At 42.1% G+C, this 11824-nt stretch overlaps 1 long non-coding RNA gene across 9 annotated transcripts in view; it reads right to left on the bottom strand.

The window, feature by feature from the left end:
- The window catches only part of LOC122112086, a 29309-nt gene continuing 17485 nt past the window's right edge, over window positions 1-11824 (bottom strand). For 4 of the 9 annotated variants that reach the window (XR_006148098.1, XR_006148097.1, XR_006148096.1 and 1 more), the window contains exons 2-6: window positions 10185-11318; window positions 6818-6884; window positions 4349-4455; window positions 944-1051; window positions 1-353 (exon numbers count right to left, since the gene is read on the bottom strand). This is a non-coding gene — a long non-coding RNA (uncharacterized LOC122112086). The remainder of the gene's footprint in view (window positions 354-943; window positions 1052-4348; window positions 4456-6817; window positions 6885-10184; window positions 11319-11824) is intronic. The other 5 variants (XR_006148101.1, XR_006148102.1, XR_006148100.1 and 2 more) reach the window with 3 other exon arrangements.

The raw sequence follows: 11824 nt of genomic DNA, 5'->3' as shown, positions 1-11824 counted from the left end.
GTCTGTTAAAACCATTTCTTTACAAGAGCAAGGATTTGGTCGGTGCTTTTCTTTGTCTTTGTTAATGGCAGGGACTTCTGCATATCCTATTCTAAGATGAAATCCTTTCGGGCTTTGAGGTAATTTTTTTCTCTGCAGAATGAGCAAGAGCAGGTCCCGCTAGCAGCTAGGCTTTCAGTCAGTCAGGTGTTCTCATGAACTGTTCCACAAGCCTTGAAATCTGAGTGTTGAAAAGTCTCCTTTGTAACAGCCATCATCTGTGTGGGAAGCTGCTGGCTTACTTCCATGCAGGTAGGGAAGCCTCCCTCAACCTGCTGGGAGGGACTGGAGTCGCCATGCACAACTGCAGGACCCTGGGGGAAAAACAACCTGATGCCACACCAGACCCAGGGCAGTGCTCCAGGGAGGGAGACACTGCTGAACTGCCAGAAGTGCTAAACTCAGTCAAACCAAAATCACAATTCTTACAACCCAAGTACATTCCTAAATCCATAAACACACAGATGAAGCAAAACACAGGGAAACATGCAAAGGAGAAGATACAGATCACAGAAAGCACATCAGTCAAATGCCAGAGCCACTCACAGATTCCTAAGGGAATATAAACCCTCTTCCCTCATTATTTCATTGTTCAAATAATTCTTGAATAGTTGCCCCCCTGGGCTTTTATGCCTGTTATAGGAAGATATATTATCTTTTCTCCATTACACAGTTGAAGAAAGCCATGGCAAGAGCACTTCCCCTTTGTGTTTACTTCACAATACCAGAGTTGCAGTGGACAAAATGTCCATCCGGCCAAGCAGACACACATGACCAGGAAGGAAAATGGGGACTATGCTCCTAGAATCCTCCACAGCAGTAGCAAAGGTGCCCAGCAAGAGATCAATAGAGGTTAATGCACAATAGAGGATAATTGTTGTTTCAATCCTCCACTGTAAATTACCTGCCAGGTGCTTGTGACTAATATCTGCAACTTCAGTGTCTCAACAGCCTGAGATCTTCAACCTTATACAACTGAGATACACGCTGTCATTCCAGATATCCTTGTAGACTGTTGAAACCAAACACAAAACGGTCAAAACTTAAATCTTCATATCCATGGCCATACAGTGATAGATTACATGGTCAGAAATCATGTAGAGTTCAGCTTTTGCATGAAAGCTACATTTCACAAAATGGTAAATTCTATCAGATGCAAGAATAGAATAGTCAACCCAACTTCCTAATGGAATCACTGCCCAAATGAATGACGTAACAGCATCAGTGGTGGATGTGATGAGAGGGGAAACACCTGAAGATACAATGTTTACTTGTAAAGAGAAATGTTTCCTTTCTCCTGTGAGGAGATTTCAGATAGCTTTCCGCTCCTTTCTAATTTTGTCTTCAAAATCCTCTTTTCAAGTGGATATTTTGGTTCAACTACTTATCGTGAATTTCCAGTTTTATTGGATGTTAACCAGAAAATGTGTATCACAATTTACAATCTTTTGGTAGAGTTTTCTTTATAAACAGAAAATGTATTTTGAGATCTATAGTGTATTGCTATTGCATCTACTACAGATGCCCTGTGATCCACTGCCTATAGTAGATGAATTTTCTATTCTTATTTTAACATAAAATATTTTTCCTAATAATTTACTCTTATATACTTTTATATGAGGTTAGTTGTGTGTGTGTGTGTGTGTGTGTGTTTGTGTGTGTGTGTGTGTTTTGATAATGGGGCTTGAACCCAGGGCATAGGTACTGCCCCTATACATTATGTTCAAGGTTGCCACTTCTGGCTTTTTGGTGGTCCATTTTAGATAAGTCTCTTGGACTTTCCTCCCTCTATCACCATTGAACTGCGCTCCTCAGATCTCAACCTCCTGAGGAGCTAGGATTACAGGCATGAACCACCAGTGCCCTGCATGATATCAGTTTTATCACTGTTGTTGACACACCACACCAGTAATTTACTCCCTACTCTTCTCTCAGGCAAAATTGTCATAGCACCTCCTGGTTTGTCCTAGTTCAGGTTAGACCAGGATCCTTTAAATCTGCAGTCAACCATAGAGCTACACTCGCAGGTGCTTGTCACCACACCCAGCTTACTGTCTGAGATGGGGTCATGCTAACAGTTTTATTCAGCCTGGCCCTGAACTGTGCTCCTCCCAATGGTTACCTCCACACTAGCTGGGACTGCATGCATGAGTCATGTTTCCAACCTCATGTAATGTTTTTCGGGCACAGGGTAGGTAGAAGGAGGATGTGAGGAGATGGATAAGAGATTGGTTAGGGAGGGATAATGCATAGCTCCAATCCATGCCTTAGGACCAAGGCCATGAGACTGAAGGGCTGGGTCTCATGTTCACAATGAGAAGCAGAAAAAGCTCTTCCCTTTCAAATGTCCTTGGGACAACCCTAGCTTTTCTGAAGACACAGCTTCAGATGGACTGGAAGAAATACTGGGGTTTCAACACAGAAACCTTTGTGCTTCAGTTGTGAGATGGGTGTGGGCCAAACACTTCATTGACTCCTTCCACACTGTACACAATACAGGAATTCCTGCTTGGAGCTACCTGTCCCATTTCTTCTTTATCATTCTAGGTAAGGGCTGAGCTTCACACTCATTCTGAGATTCAGATGATTCTTTTAATTGTAAAGGTGAAATACAGAGGGATTACAGTTAGGCCCTGAGTCCATTTCTTTTCAAAAGTGTCACCCCTTCCCTCCGGTTCTCCCAGTGTTTGTCCTCATGACTCCCCTTACCCCCCAAGTGATAGAGTTCATTTCCTTTCTTTAGCTTGCACCACTGAGAAGTAATCTCCAAGGAATTTTCACCTACTGTTCCCATTGAAATCACTAGAATATAGTGGGGGCCAGAGGTCATCAGGGACAGAGACATCAAAGTCAGGCTGCAAAATAAAAGGACAAACTGCTTCCTTCAGACTCTTGATTTCAGTGGACTACAATGGCAGCTACAGTGAAAGGCCTGTGAGATCCCTGCCTCACCGTCTTGGGCAAGAGGATGTTATCCTTAAACCGTGTCCTGCTTTGAAAAGACTTTGAGGGATCCAGGCTCACAGCTCACAGACACTGGAATTTCAGTCTGTCAATCACTTTTCTAGCATTGGGAGGTTTACATCTGCAGGGAATGTTAGCATACAACTTTCTGAGCTCCAGCCAGTATCTATGAATACCTGCAACTGAAATTGCTTCAGAGCCCATGTGCTCAAGGCTGGCCACTAGCTTCTGGTGTTACTTAGGAGACAGAAGGAAGTAAGTCATGGGGTCCCCATGGGAAGGGTTGTTGGGACCTTGGCTTTGCCATTATGTCGTTTCTGCTTCCTGACCATCACCAGCTCAACAGCTTTGTCATGATTTCTGCCTCCACACAGGCTCAAAGAAAGGTGGCCAAGTGACCATGGATGGAAATCCATAAAACCTTGGACCAAAAGGATCCTTTTGTCCTTTTACAGGCTTTGGTCAGGTGTTTGGTCACAGCCACAGAAGATGACAAATTAGTTTTGGCCTGGAGTCTGTGAGCTGCTTTTGTGAGCTACACGTGGAAACAGGAGGTAGAAACAATAGGTTGAGGAGGCTAGCCAGCTCTTATCTGCACACTGCTGTGCAGTAGGACTTTCTGTTGTGACTAACATCTCCCAATGCTCTGCAACCCCATAGTCACAGGTGGCTACTGGACACTTGGAATGGGACTGGAACAATTGAGAGAATATTTACCATTATTGGACTTGAGCAAATTTAGTGTTCATAACCCTATCTGGGAGAAAGGACTTGGATAAAGAATGGGTGGAAGCATTCCTGGGACCTTGACCAGAGAGCCTTTAGTCACAAAATTATAGGAAATATCTGACTGTTCCCTTGCAGAAGACAAGAAGTCTGTCACAAAGCACAGAGCCACACATTCCGTTTTATCAGGGTGTCCTTACTTCTAACAGAGATCTCCCCAGAGCTGCAATCTGCTCAACACCATAACATGGATAGGTTCAGAAACACCGGAGGCTCATTTCTTTCTTTTTTGGGAGGAGGAAGGTCCGGTTGTGGGGCCTGAACTCTGGGCCTGAGCACGGTCCCTCAGCTCTTCAGCTCAAGGCTAGCACTCTACCACTTGAGGCACAGTGCCACTTCAGGCTTTTTTCTTTTTGCTTATGTGATTCTGAGGAATCGCACCCAGGACCTTAGGCATGCAAGGCAAGCGCTCTACCACGGAGCCACCTTCCCAGCACCCCCCCCCCCCCCAGGCTCATTTCTTTGGCCATACTGTTTTGCTTTTCTGTCTTAAAGATGGAGCTCCTAAGAATCCCTGGCTATTTCTGAATATACAATAGCTCATTTCAAAGCCTCTTACCTCCTCTGCCATTTGATTGAAGAAATCTTTCTTCCTCTTCCCTGAGCATCTTTGTCTCCTCTGCTTCTATAACTAATCTTGCATTGGGCTGTCTTGCAGAGGGCTATCTATAGATGTGATGTGAGATCACATGAAAAACAAGTAAAAGCTCGTTATGTACAGGCATGACTAAGTCACTCAGGTTTACATGCACATCATGGAAGGACCCCATCAATTCCCTGGGGAAACTAAGCATATGGGATACACCTATAATCCAGGATGTATGGAAGGCAGAGGTAACTGCATTGTATTTGTATACGTTCCTCATTCTTGGAATCATTCTTTGGAATGGAATTTCTCCAATTGAACTTGATGAAATCTGTGTGTGTGTGTGTGTGTGTGTGTGTGTGCGCGCGCACGCGCGCGCGCGCGCGCGCGCGCGTTTGTAATGCACATTTCAAGGGTTATGTCGTTCTTTTGTTTTCCTAGTGAGGTGATGAACCGGCTTTGTTCCATAGCTGACAGACAAAGCAGCCATGGAAATAAAAAGAGCAGCCCCCAGGCAAAAGTAATTATCCCACAATTCCAAAAAGAGTAGATGAAAACAGGACATAAGGTAATATTCCATGAAATAAGATATTAGTTATGATGAATAGGAATGAAATTTATTGGAAAACATAGTACTTGAGAACAAAACTAGGCAAAGAAGAAAAACAGGAGGATGTACAGGAATAAAGTTGATAGAAAGCAGGGTGAGAAGAAGAGAATAGAGAAGATCCAGATAATGTGAAATAACAGCGAAAATAATATGACATACAGCATAACAAAATCAAGTTAAAGAATTTTAGGTTAAAAGATAATGAAGAAGCAATGTAGGCACAAGGCTCCTCAGTTCAAATTCCAGTTCAGACAGATAGAAAGATGAAGCAAGGAAGGAACGAAGGCAGGAATGAAGGAAGGGAGGGAAGGGAAGAGAAAAAGAAAGCAAGAGAGAAAAAGGGAGGGAGGAGAGAGGGAGGAAGGAAGGAACGAAGAAAGATAGGAAGGGAGGAAGGAAAGGAAAAGAAACAGGAACAAAGCAAAGAAGGAAGGAGGAAAGAAGAAAAGGAAGTAAAGGCAGAGGAAAGGAATGATGGAACAAAGGAGGAAGGAAAGATGAAGAGGGGCTGGAAATAAAGAATGAAAGACACCAAAATCATCTTTTGTAGTCACAGACCTAAGGCACAAAGAATCAAGCAAGTTGATGTGAGCTGACAATTATTAAACAGAAATACTATTTGTTACAATCCACTGTATGGTAGATAGTTTTTATAAGTGATATAGGTTGGTGGTTCAAGCAATGTTATTTAGTAAGAATGGCTAGAGTGGTCAGTCAGTTGTGGTTTTTTAAACACAGAATGTCCAAAGCATTTAGAGGTACCCCATACATCACTGCATTTGTTTTATTTTGTTACAAACAAGCTTGTCTCCCAATTATCCGTAGTATTGTAACTTCTCAAATAAATGAAACTATCGTGAGCAAATGTGACTTTCTTTTTTGTTTTTGTTTTGTTTGTTTTTAATTTGCAGAGCTTTTCTACTATTCACATCATCAGGTTTGATCACAGTAACATTATACATTTCTGGGGGGGGGGGGGGAACAATAGAATGTCACTGTCTTGGCTCAAAATCATGATAATGAGAGGTGTGGTGTTTAGAAAGGCCTATTTTCTGAAGTGTGGTGAAATTTGATCACTGAAAGCTTTGTGTGTTCTGTGGTATTTCCATTCCCCAAACTTCTACTTAGAAACAAAGCATGCTTCTTATATGTACCCACAGTGGAAGCATGACCAAGTTTTTAGGATGGGAGCAAAAATAGTGCATAGTTCAGCATAGGTGATCCTGACAGAATTCACATGCATCGCAATTGACATTCACGGCTCATGTAGATCTGAATGACCAAGGAGAGAAACTTCAACCACATCCTCTACAAGATTCAAAGGACAAAGTTACCATCTGTGACTTCTTCTCTATCCATAAGACACACTTCATGGCAAGTAGCTGGATGAGGATGGGTATTTGTCTCAGATGTCTTTCTGAATGAACACACATCCACAGACATACAAACAGAAACCCAGACAGGCAAACAGGCACAGGGAATCCAGTCAGGGCATAAAATTGTCCACTGTTTTCAGAGAGGAAATGATTTTCCTATGGCTTTGGAAATGGATGATGGATGAACTGGAAGTCTACTGTTCCGGCTAGTTGTAAGAGTCATTAGTTCATGGTTTGGGATAACCTTTGAAGACTCCAGACCCAGAGACCAAAGCTACAAGATGGAGGAACAGAAAACAGTGACTTTCAGAGCTGAGATATGCAAAGAAGGAAACATAATCTGAACAGTCCTTCGTTGTCTAACATAAGGGATAACCAGTTGTTTGTAGCTACAAGTATTGTAGTAATGAACACCACTGTACAGGAAAGCTTAGCCAATACTATAAAGATACTTACCAACATATTCCGAATTTCATCCCCCATCATCCCCTCTTAAGGTGTCGCCAGGTACAATTTTGTTATACTGTGAAAGAGAAACACAAATAAAGTATAAATGCACAGGAATATAATAATGAAAGTAGACTTAGAAATTTTGTTTCTAGTAAATACTCATGCCTCAAAAAACCATACAAGGTAAAGGAGCAAAATGTCTTTGATGTCTGAGGCCAAAATGTTTCTGAGAAGTATATATTATATTATTCAAACACCCACTTTGTTCTCAAGGGGCGTGGTGTGAACGAATGTTTCCCAAAGGCATGTATAAAATTGAGATTTGGTGCCCAGCCCTGGTGCTAAGAAGAGCTCATGAAGCTTTTAAGAGGTGAACCCCAGTAGGAGGAAGTTACATCCAAATATTATGTGTGGAGGGAGGCAAGGAGGACATGTGTGCGGGCGGGGTGGGGGAGAGCAGGGAGGCAGCAATAGTGACCGCCACCTCTCCACTCTTTACCCTTCTTAGCTCCCATGAGGTGATGAACTGTTTACCATAAGACACCCACCACCATGTTCTGCCCACCACAGCACCATAGTCAAGAGCCAAAGGACTGAAACCTCTGGAGCCACAACCCCAAATACACCTTTCCTCCAGGTGTTATCTCACAGTGATAAAATATGGTTTAGTGAAATCACATAAATGCAATCATTTTTGGGGGGGGGGAGGGGTCCGGTCATGGTTCCTGAACTCTGGGCCTGGGCGCTATCTCTCAGCTCTTCAGCTCAAGGCTAGCGCTCTACCACTTGAGCCACAGCGCCACTCCCGGCTTTTTTCTTTTTGCTTATGTGGTGCTGAGGAATCAAACCCAGGGCCTCATGCATGCAAGGCAAGCGCTTTACCACTGAGCCACCTTCCCAGCCCTAAATGCAATCTCTTTAAAATGTTTTTTAGGTAACAATTGACAGCATTACATGACCTGAGAACAAGCTATTTCGCCATTATTTCCCACTCTCTGTTGACCAAGCTAATGACTTTTCTCTTAACAAGGAGCACATTTGCACCCTGCACTTTTGCAATGGTTTTGCCATTTAACAGGAGAGAGGAAAATATGAAAGACTTTATTTTCCGAATAAATCAAGGATTCATACTGAATGTGGACCATTCACCATTCCTGCTCCTTATTTTATGCATCTTCTTTTGGCTACTGTCAACAGGATATTAAAGTAAGATGATGATGATGTGAAAATTTGTAAACCCAACTCTTTGGTTTCTTCTTCCAGTGTGTATGTCTTCCTTCAACAGAAGGTGTGGTGGCATCCCCTAGTACCTCAACGAGAGTCATCACCCTACTGGAACAGTCACGGGACTCACCTTAGTCACCCCTGCTTTAAATCTGAGGACACAGTCACCACTGACCTGTATCTCAGCAGCACAAAATGACAAACAACTAAAACAGTCACTTTCTTTGTCATCACCTGGCTACATGAATGTCAAATTCTGGGAATAAAGAGACAAAAATCAGATTGAAGGAGTTAAAGGGTTATAGGATTAAAGCATTAAAGGATTATAGGATTAAAGGTTAAAGTGTCTTAGTCTTTTATAGAGCATCCTGTTTTCATTCCATCCTCATTTTCTACCTCTCTGAACATATTAAAGCAGAATGGAAGGTGGTTGGTGGCACATATGTGTCATGTCTATGTTCTCAGCAGATCCCATATACGTGTCACCTCCATGTATGCCATTAATATGACATAGATGGTATTTTCATATCCCTTTCCTCCCAGGGAAGGCTACCACACTGCACAGTCAACCATTGCCCTGGGGAATCTTCTCTCCACATAGTCATCACCCACAAATACAGTACTAGGGAGTTTGCCCCAAATGTGAGCTGAATGCTAATCCATTCTGGATATTTCCATAAAATACTTGAGGCACAAAAATCAAATCTCACTTCTTGACTAAAGAGTCAAGTAAGTGACACTGGTGTAGCTGTACGAGCTCAATCATCTGGCCTCTCATACATTATATTATCTTGTAAGGAAAAAAATCAACAAACCAATATAATTTGCTTGGCTCACTGCCTGGTACCCAGTAGAGGTGCTCTGCAAATGCTAGATTCCCATTCTCCCATTAGAGATCTTTTGGGTACTAAATTTCCTTGCTTCTAGGTCCATTTATAGTCTTTACAAATCGCTTCTCATAACCGGGGCGCTGGTGGCTCACGCCTGTAATCCTAGCTACTCAGGAGGCTGAGATCTGAGGATCGCGGTTCAAAGCCAGCCTGGGCTGAAGAGACCGTGAGACTCCTATCTCCAATAAACCACCAGAAAACGGGAAGTGGCGCTGTAGCTCAAGTGGTAGAGCGCTTGCCTTGAGCTGAAGAGCTGAGGGACAGCGTTCAGGCCCAGCGTTCAAGCCCCACGACCGACAAAAAAAAAAAAAAAAAAACAAATCGCTTCTCATTCAAGCTTTCTTTCTTTCTTCTTTTTTTGGGGTCCGGTTGTGGGGCCTGAACTCTGGGCCTGGGTGCTGTCCCTCAGCTCTTCAGCTCAAGGCTAGCGCTCTACCACTTGAGCCACAGCACTACTTCCGGCTTTTTTCTTTTTTCTTATGTGGTGCTAAGGAATCGAAGCCAGGGCCTCAAGCATGCAAGGCAAGCGCTCTACCAATAAGCCACCTTCCCAGCCCTCATTCAAGCTCTCTAAAGAATGTGAAGATCACCCAGGAAGAAAGTTGGTTTCCAACAGTCATAAGCAAGTGACTACACAGTGCCACAGCTGAAAAGATTTCCTGTCCCTGTTCTAAGCTCTTAAAAAACTAGTAACACAGGGGAAACTGAGTGCTGGTAGCTCACGCCTGTAATCCTAGTTACATCATGTTTCAAAGCCAACCCAGGCAGTGAAATCAGTGAGACTGTAATGGCCAATAAATTACATAAAAAAAAAAAACACAGAAGGAGAGCTGCAGCTCAAGTGGTAGAGCACTAGCCTTGAGCAAAAGAAACCCAAAGACAGCACTTAGGCCAGGACCAGGGGGAAAAATTACAGGAGAAATTACAAGCTGAGGCAAGAAAACTAAACTAAGTTATCCAGTATCAAGTAAATTCTCTAACCCAGCAATACTTAATTGCTAAAAAGGAAATATAATTTGCTAACAGGATTCAGAAACATACTTAGTCTTGAAAAGAGTAACTATCTTCTTGTAAGAAGTAGTAGGGTTTTAGTTTGCTGGTTTTTTATTTGTTTTTTATTTTTTATAGACCCTATTATTATGGACAGTGAAGATATAAAACTTAATGTAGCATGCTAGGCCCTACATAGAAGAAATCCTAGACTCTATGTACCGTTCTTCAGTGTAAGTATCCCAGATTAAACAATGTGGCTGGCCTACCTTTTCCATGATATACAAGTTTGAACTGTCAGCATGTTGCAGTGCAAAGCATTCATGGTTGGCAAGACACCACCTACAAAACATAGCATAAGTGATCAGAGAAACAAAAGTGTTTATCTTCATTTTTATTAATTGTTGGGGGTGAGCTGAATTACATTCACCATGATTTGAATAGAGCCAGTCTCAAATAGGCACAATGGGGAATCTCTAAACAAAATGACTTTAACTCACCTATTACACTGAGACCAACAGTGCTTTCCTCTTTGAAGTTCCTAGACCAAGGCTACTGCTCACCTTTAAGCATTTCATCTTCAAGGCTTGGGTGGGGGACTTAAACTGTGAGTGGCAACATTCTTCTTTTGAAGAATTGAGGCAGAGAAATGATAGCAAGGCAAATGGCAGCAATTTAAACGTGTGAGAATTAGTACAATGCCAATTGTCACTGAATTCTCTAACTCACAATCAGTCCACTCCATACAGATACTCCATACATACACCAACTAAGTCTTCTCTAACATCCTCATGATATTCTGTTCACAGTTCTGCTTTACAAGTCAAGAAATACCATGCGACTTTGCAATGTACCCTTCCCCAGGATTGTTAGGACAGCCCCGAAGAAGGGGAAAAGCCATGTCAGTCAGTGAGAAAAGTCCACAAAGCACACAATTACCCATGGACTTGTCTGTTAATTCTGCCATCTTCCACAGGGGCCTGAGGGATGCTTTCAGTGTATGTCAGATAGTGTGTATTTAACTCTCAGGAACCTTTAGTCAAAAGGTTCCCTGTTTGGAAGGACAAAAGGAACACAACTGTTTAAAAGAAATAACACCAACCCACTGTACACATGGAGCCAGCCATTCCATGCTTTCTAATCTTCGAGGAATAGGGGAAAGATTTTGGTGGAAAAAGAAGGGTAACTCTCACAAGGTAATTCTTTGTGACTAGGTAGGTCACATGAAGAGTTATGAGTAAGATTTATGGTTATCATTCATTTACAGGATTATGGATAATATTTTATCCCTCCAGTGGAAATACTCTATGTTCCTGCCAAAGTATGGACTGAATGCTTCAGAAGAATCTTTGCAACACTTACCCATCACACACCTCCTTGATTATTGCAGACATGGTTTTTTTCTGCAAAATAACAAAAAAAGGAAACATTGTGAAGTTTCATCTCATCATTTTACATTTTAAAAAAACCTAAAACTTAGCAAGGAGAATTTCCATTAACTCTTCTTAGTTGTGAGTGAACTCTTACATTCTCAGGGTTCACAACCTGCTAGCAAGTCACTACCTAATCTATTAATGATTTATTTCCTTGTGGCCCTTTTTTTCCTATACTTAGCATTAATTGTACAAAGTATATAATGTATTTAATTTTGCCTTGTTAATGTTGAGACAAAAATACATGTTATTCAAAGATCTCCCAGGCAAACAAAAATTTGCAAGTTCAAGGAATAACCAGAATCAAGCAAGCAGCCAACTGGCTTTATAAAGACAAGTTTGGATTCATGAGATTTTTATGAAGAGTGTGGCAAATGGGACATGAGATGTTGCAAAATTGTTCCTGCAGAGTGCACAGGATTCTTCCCCCAAGTGTGGCCCCATTAAATGCCAATCTCACAGCATATTTGGTCTAA

Source organism: Dipodomys spectabilis, unplaced genomic scaffold, assembly GCF_019054845.1.
Source record: "Dipodomys spectabilis isolate Male_0828 unplaced genomic scaffold, ASM1905484v1 ptg000092l, whole genome shotgun sequence".
Taxonomy (NCBI): Eukaryota; Metazoa; Chordata; class Mammalia; order Rodentia; family Heteromyidae; genus Dipodomys; species Dipodomys spectabilis.
Note: the sequence above shows the minus strand (reverse complement) of the source record. Positions and strands in the feature narration are given on the sequence as shown.